The sequence below is a fragment of the Pogona vitticeps genome, chromosome 4, assembly GCF_051106095.1.
Source record: "Pogona vitticeps strain Pit_001003342236 chromosome 4, PviZW2.1, whole genome shotgun sequence".
In the NCBI taxonomy this organism is placed as follows: domain Eukaryota; kingdom Metazoa; phylum Chordata; class Lepidosauria; order Squamata; family Agamidae; genus Pogona; species Pogona vitticeps.
Window position 1 is genome coordinate 64386879 of NC_135786.1, and position 6918 is coordinate 64393796.

The 6918-nt window shown below is 41.1% G+C and overlaps 1 long non-coding RNA gene across 1 annotated transcript; it reads left to right on the forward strand.

Annotated features, from left to right (window-relative positions):
* Positions 1–432: 432 nt before the first annotated feature.
* Positions 433–5284, forward strand: LOC144589040 (uncharacterized). The gene is made up of 2 exons (XR_013544897.1): positions 433–840; positions 3068–5284. It is a non-coding gene; the product is annotated as an uncharacterized LOC144589040 (long non-coding RNA).
* The last annotated feature ends 1634 nt before the right edge of the window (positions 5285–6918 follow it).

Sequence of the window (6918 nt, forward strand, 5' to 3'; positions counted from 1 at the left end):
GGGTCTGAAACTTCTCAGACCAATCGGCATAATTTTCTCTCATTTAGGATCTCTCCACAAATATGAAAGGGACGACCCCCCCCCCTCACAAAATCTTCACAAACTAGTTCTTACTGCAGCAATCAAAACAAAATAAAAACACAGAGCAACAGTTCTCACAAAACTTTCCTCCACCCCTTGTAATAGATTTGTTCTGCACTGTTTTAACCAATATGAAAAGATAAACTATTCAATTCTTCAATATACCTCCAGTTTATTAATGTGGGATATTGTGCTTCTGTACCCACAATTCAAAATGCCAGGTAATGGCTTGATATTGCTGCACAATATTGTGCCCATGTTGCCAGCAGGAAAAAGGAAACCAAGCTTTACATAGCAAAGGGCAGCCTGAATGTTGACAACACCAATGGCAGCAGTCAAGATGTACTGTAGACCTCATCTAGATACTGGCAAACCATGTCTGGGAGAGGTTTTCGTTGACCTTGATTCAGTAGCCAGAAAACAATTAGATCATCTTGCCTTTATCTGGAGCCAAGGCCTTGCATGAAGACAAAACATTGATAACACACCTGCTCGTTAGCACTGCTAGCTGTTAGTATTGTTTACTCTGCACTATAAAATAAACCTCTCACTTGGGTGAGAAAGCTTTTGGTTCATGACTCTTGTCTCCGTGTCTTGATTGCTGGATCCTGAACCAGGATCCCTCATCAGTTGGTGACCCCGACGTGATCCAGCTCCCATCAGCCGAGCCGACACTCTTCTGATGTAGGTTCAGCTCCCATTCACCCTGCTTCCCTCGACTGGAATAGTCTTCGTGCACCCAGCCCACGGGCTCCCCGGGTAAGTATGGGTTGCTTATGTACTAAAGAGCAGCATCAGAATGCTGAAGAGTTAATTGTGAGGCAAAATGACGGATGGCAAGTATCATGCAAAGAATTAATGGAGTTAGAGAGCTCTCAGGAGGGTTGTGTAGTATCTGGCATACGAGAGACCCCAGTGAGTCAACGTAACATTCTTCTTGCTCCAGAAGGTGAAAGTAATTTGTTTAAACAACTCCCTCAAATTCTTCTTCCCCTCCCTTCAGCCTCCCTGCTAATTGCTGAACCGCCTGGGATGCCTCGCAGTCCTCCTGTGTTGGACTCTGCCTGTGTGATTTTAGCTCAGAGAGATGAGGCAGCTATTTCTGCTTGCTGTGACTTGCTCCCATCTCAAGGGGTCTGTGAACTGCAACTCAGTCTTACAGACAAAGGGACAGAGGCTCTCCCCAAATGCTCATCTGTCCAACAGCCAGTCCCTAGTGACTGGAGCAGGGGTCTCCTTCCACAAGAGGAAGGACTCATTTGCCCTAAGCAAATGAAAATTAATCTTGCATCAGCCACTGATGGTCTTCAAAGACCAGAGATAGCCAAAACAGGGGAAACAGCTGACTGCTTGCCTCCTTTCTGGGCAGGTCTGGACGCACCAGCCACATTGCTGATGAGGTCACATTACAGCACAGAGAAATGGGATTCAGGGCAGCCCCCAGGGCAGCCCCCAGGGGATTTGCGAGAGTTATTTCAGGTCATGTTTGCAAGGGAAGCTTGTTGTGTGTCTTCTGTGCAGGTAGTTTGCTACATCCCCGAGTAAATGATTGCTTGTGTCAGGAACTGTTTATGTTCTTTTCTGCGGAATGCTGTCGTTAAGGAGCGCTTTCTTCTGTCTTATCAGCTGGCCAGATATTAAAGGGTAATAGGTTTAAAGGGTAATAAGTATTGAATTTCAGAGAAACAATTCTTAGTTTAAAGCTCAGAAAATCCGAAAGCTTTGTCCCTATTTCTTACAGTAATAAGAGGCAAAATAAATTCAACAGAGGTAAAAGTTTTCTTGAGATTACTGTCAAAGAGCCATTATTGCATAGAGTTAAATTTGCTCTGAGTCTATGGCTGTTCAAGTCTGTATAGGACTGTGTTATGGTCACAGCTCCATGATGACACCTAAGCATTTTGACAGGTATTTTTTATTATGAGGCCAGTCATCAACAGGTAATTTAATTAGTGACCCAGCAGTAAAATACTGGGACATGTATGGAAGCTAGTATTCACTTCATATTTATTATAACATGAAAGCATTGTTCCTCTCCAGCTACTTGTACAACTTCTATCATACCTTGCATTGCTTAGTAGTTTCCTAAATATCTCAGCGTGATGGGTCTAATCTCATCCACGGATACAGTGCAGCCTGCTAGGACATAAAGTCTGTATTGTTTTCCCTGCTCTGTGAAGTAGAAAACTCTAGGTCATAGCCTGGCGTAAAGCCCAGACTTCTTATCAGCGATTCTGGGCGTTCTGCAAGAGAATGCTATTCATCTCGGACAGTCTAAGGGAGAATCATTTGTTAACACTTACCTCCTGCAAAATGCTTGTGCAGCCTCAGAGGGAATAAACAGACTGAGCATAAAAATTTTGCATCTTTAACACATCTATTGCATGTCAGTTTTAGCATTGTATACACATGATCTCTCAACAACTTCATCTGCAAGCTGTGGATGGTCTGCCAATCTTAGCTATACCACGGCTGTCAATTACAGTTCTCTTCTTCATCCCTAGCACTTATCAGACACTCCTTTGACCTTGTACTCCTGCATTAAAGCAGTTACAGATTTGTGTTGCCAAAGCTTGTTCCAGATAGTGCCGTAATCAACTTTTGCTATTTTTTTTGTTGTCTGCAGGTAATGTTGAATTCTCCAAAGGACAAGCGCCTGCTTCTCTGTGTTTTCTGTCAATTAACCATTTGTTTTCTTCCCAGCATCTTGTATTCTCTTCACAGACAGTTCATCTTCTCGAGGTTTTGTTACGTGACAGCTTTTGAATTTTTTTCTATGACTTTGTTACTTGCTTTAAGACATGTGATCCAACACTGTATTTGAATATCTTGTGTGCTCAATAAGGAATCACCCTGAAGCATAGGATGTCTTTTTAAGTCTACAGGGCCAGAAATTGTGGAAAGCGCACATTTAACATTTAATTCTCCAGATATTTCTATGCAACAGTTCTGTGTACCTTAACATTTTCTGCCTTTTTCCTTGTAGCAGTCTGCTGTGTTCATGCACTCCTAGCAATGGAAACAAGGTGATGCTTATGACTCACTGATTGCACAGAGATGGATTTTGCAATGATTCTGCTGATGGTAAAACATAGAGCTTATTAGCTAATTCTGGTTACTGTATGTATCTTTCCATATTTAGGTCCTATAGGGGTATATAAGCTAAGCCCAGTAGATAGGTTGAAGAAATGCTGTAGTGTTTATACATAGCTGTTCGCACACCACACTCACATTTTTGTGTTTAAAGCTTTAAGGAGTTATACTATATGTGACAATGTTTGAATACCTCCCTAATTAGAACATTCCACATTGGGAGATATCTATCTAAATTTTCTTTTCATGCCAGCTAACTGTACAATTACAAGATCAGGTTTTATCTGTGTTCACATGTTTCTGAAAGATCCAAGTTTACAGGACTGCAGACAACAACTCAAAGAGCAAAGTTGGCTGCTGCTATCTTAGTCTTTCTTAATTCACTAGACAAGAATTGAATCTCATTGTAAATAGTCTTTAATATTGCTAATCAAATTGAACTTACGTATCTATCCCAATCCACATGGTTTAGAGCCAAATCACTTATGGCCCATGGATACTTTTGGTATTAAGTCAGCCTTAGCAAAATTAAAAGAAAAGGGGGAATTATCCCTGGACTATCCCTGGGCCTGGGTCTCAAGGATGGGTCTCATGAATAAAGAATCCATGGTCTCATGTATAAAGAATTCACTCTTGCATCAATTCTCTTCACTTCCTTCTAAGAATCATTTCAATAGTTACTGCATTAATAATTGTTCATACTCAAAGTTTTAAAGGTCTCCTTATCTATATATCATCATTCTTTATTACAGTCACAGACCTACAAAGTCCAATAAAGACCTACAAAGTCCAATAAAGGCTTCCACGTTCATTTAACGTTCATCAATGCTTTGTCCTTTATCTTTTTATTAAATCCTTTGTTTCTTTTTCTTCTAAACTAACCACTTGTGTTCATAGACACTCTAGCTGTCCAACCCTTAGTTCGCTATCGGAAGCCTTCAGGTCCAGGTTGGCTGATTACGTGGCGGTTGACACTCCAGACGGTCCTTTGAGGGTGCCAGCTCGGTGCGACCACATCATGTTGTGGCCTCGACGTCTGACCACTCCAATCCCAGACTTCAGCTCACGCCAGAACAGTCCCAGGATGACACCAAGGGAACACAGATGGCAACAGCAGGAGCCTCAGCCGCCACCTGTGACATGGGGTGCTCTTAAGAACTTATCGGCACAGGCCGCAGGACTTTTAGAATCCATTCAGGCAGAACCATCACCTGAGAATTACATGGCGGCCGTTGTCACTGCATTGAATTTTAATTCCTATGTAACCGAATTTTAATTACTATGTAGCCATTTTTAATATGTATTATTTGTATCTTTCTGCTTACACTGTATGCACTGCTTTCGTACAATCGCTTGCAACAAGTACTTGTCTTGTACCAGTTTGTAAAGCCCCTGGAAGTGAAGTCTTGAATGAGTCACAAATTATGTATTCTCCTCATGTTGCTAACACAGTCAATAACACGTGTGCCCGCATAGTAAACTGTACCCAAGCAAAGGTTCCTGGGGGTTCTGAACCCTGGCAATCCCCAATGGAATTGTACCAGAAACATCACTCATATTACAATATAATCTTATACTCAAAAGCTGAATATTCTGAATTCAACAACAGATAAACACTCTAAAAAGATATGCAGCCTCTATCAAACAACAAATTGGTCCAGCCTGGTGGGATGCGATCTGGAGTTGGTTGCCTACGGGCTGGATCCGGCAGGTAGTGCAATGGCTAATCATGTTTGGTTTCATTTTAATTGCCTTTTGCTGCTTCTTGCAATGTCTGCCAAATTTGCTAAATCTTTTCATGTCTTCATGCTCCAAAACAAAACCATTATCACCTCGACAGGCTTATTATAAATATCAACGGCTAAGAAAAGGGGGAGATGTAGACCTCATCTAGATACTGGCAAACCATGTCTGGGAGAGGTTTTCGTTGACCTTGATTCAGTAGCCAGAAAACAATTAGATCATCTTGCCTTTATCTGGAGCCAAGGCCTTGCATGAAGACAAAACATTGATAACACACCTGCTCGTTAGCACTGCTAGCTGTTAGTATTGTTTACTCTGCACTATAAAATAAACCTCTCACTTGGGTGAGAAAGCTTTTGGTTCATGACTCTTGTCTCCGTGTCTTGATTGCTGGATCCTGAACCAGGATCCCTCATCAATGTACTACTACAGCAATTGTTCCCCACTTTAGGTAACCCTGGAGTTCCTTGACTGCAATTCCCAGAAGCCTTCACCATCAGCTGTTCTGGCCAGGGTTCCTGAGATTTGAAGTCCAAGAACACCCAGGTTACCCAATGTTCCTCAGTACTAGAAAGTGACACCAAACAAGAAAAAAAATCACATAAACTGACTCCTTTTTTCATGAACACTTCTCACCCAAACACGAAACAATTGTCAGGGCTGCTTTTCAACAAATGTGAATGGTACTGAATAGAAGAGTGTGTCCTGTAGATCCCCTTGACTGCTGCCACAGAAGTTGTCAACATTCAGGCTCCACTTTTCTATGTAAAGCTTGGCTTCCTTTTTCCTACTGGCAATGCGGGCACAATATCGTACAGCTATATCATGGTTTTTTCCTGGTATTTTGAATAGTGGATATAGAAGCACAATATCTCACACTCATAAACTGGAGATTTTTTTGAAGAATTGAATTTCCTGGCTTTTTGAAATGGAAATTTAATTATGCATACACTGCTCACAAATTTAATCAGAAATTTTGTTCATATAGAATTACCCAGTGGTATAGGATTCTAGACGGTGAGCACATGACCTGTACTATGGTTGCAGGGGGAAGGCAGATGCAAGAACAGCTTGGATATGCCTGTAGTTCCTCTGCACCAAAATATTTTGAAGGGCTTTTTTGTACTTAATGAAATGATGAAATAAATGAAGAGTAGATTCAACTCATTAGTGAAGAAACATACACATCCTTTAACCTCTCAATTAAACTAATGTTGCTATGCCTGCTCTGCAGAATGCATACTAGAAAGCTATGTTCCAATTTCCAAACCCTTCCCTTGAGTTAGGCAAGCTGAGGAAGAAAAGATACATCAGTCCAAAAGCTCTATCGACATGTTATGTGCAAGTTTTCCAAAAGATGCCCCTCTGCCTTTTGAAATTAAAAAAAGGGGGAGAGGCTGGAGTTTGCAGAGACTGTCACTGGAAACCAAGGTCAAAATAATCCATACTATGTGAAAGGAAGATAGTGAAGAAAGACAGGGACAAAAATAAACTTATTTGAAATGTGGTGTTGGAGGAGAGCCACACAGATATGAAAGACAGCAATAAAAGCAGAAAAGTGGATGCTGAATCAAGTCAAGCCGAACTCTCACCCAAGCAAAAATGAGTAATCTGAGCATATTCTACGATGACCATACTGTATAATGGAAATACAGAAGAGACCAGAAGAGACTACATTGCTGGGAAAGGTGGAGTGGAGTAGTAGGAAAAGAGGAAGACCAAACATGAGATGCATTGATTCACTAGAGAAAACCACAGCTGTTACTGCAAGATCTGAGCAAAACTCAGTAGAAAAGACAATATTGCTAAGAAGGGGGGGGGTAGTGGCAAGAAAGAGCAACCTAATATGAAATACTGTTGTTTTGCAAGATCTGAGAAGAACTGTTAGTGATAGGACAGTTTGGAAGTCATTAACTCAAAGTCACTACACTTCAGAATGATTTGATAGTACATAGCATCTTTAATATTTTTTCCTTAATTACCAAATAGTTAAATACCAAA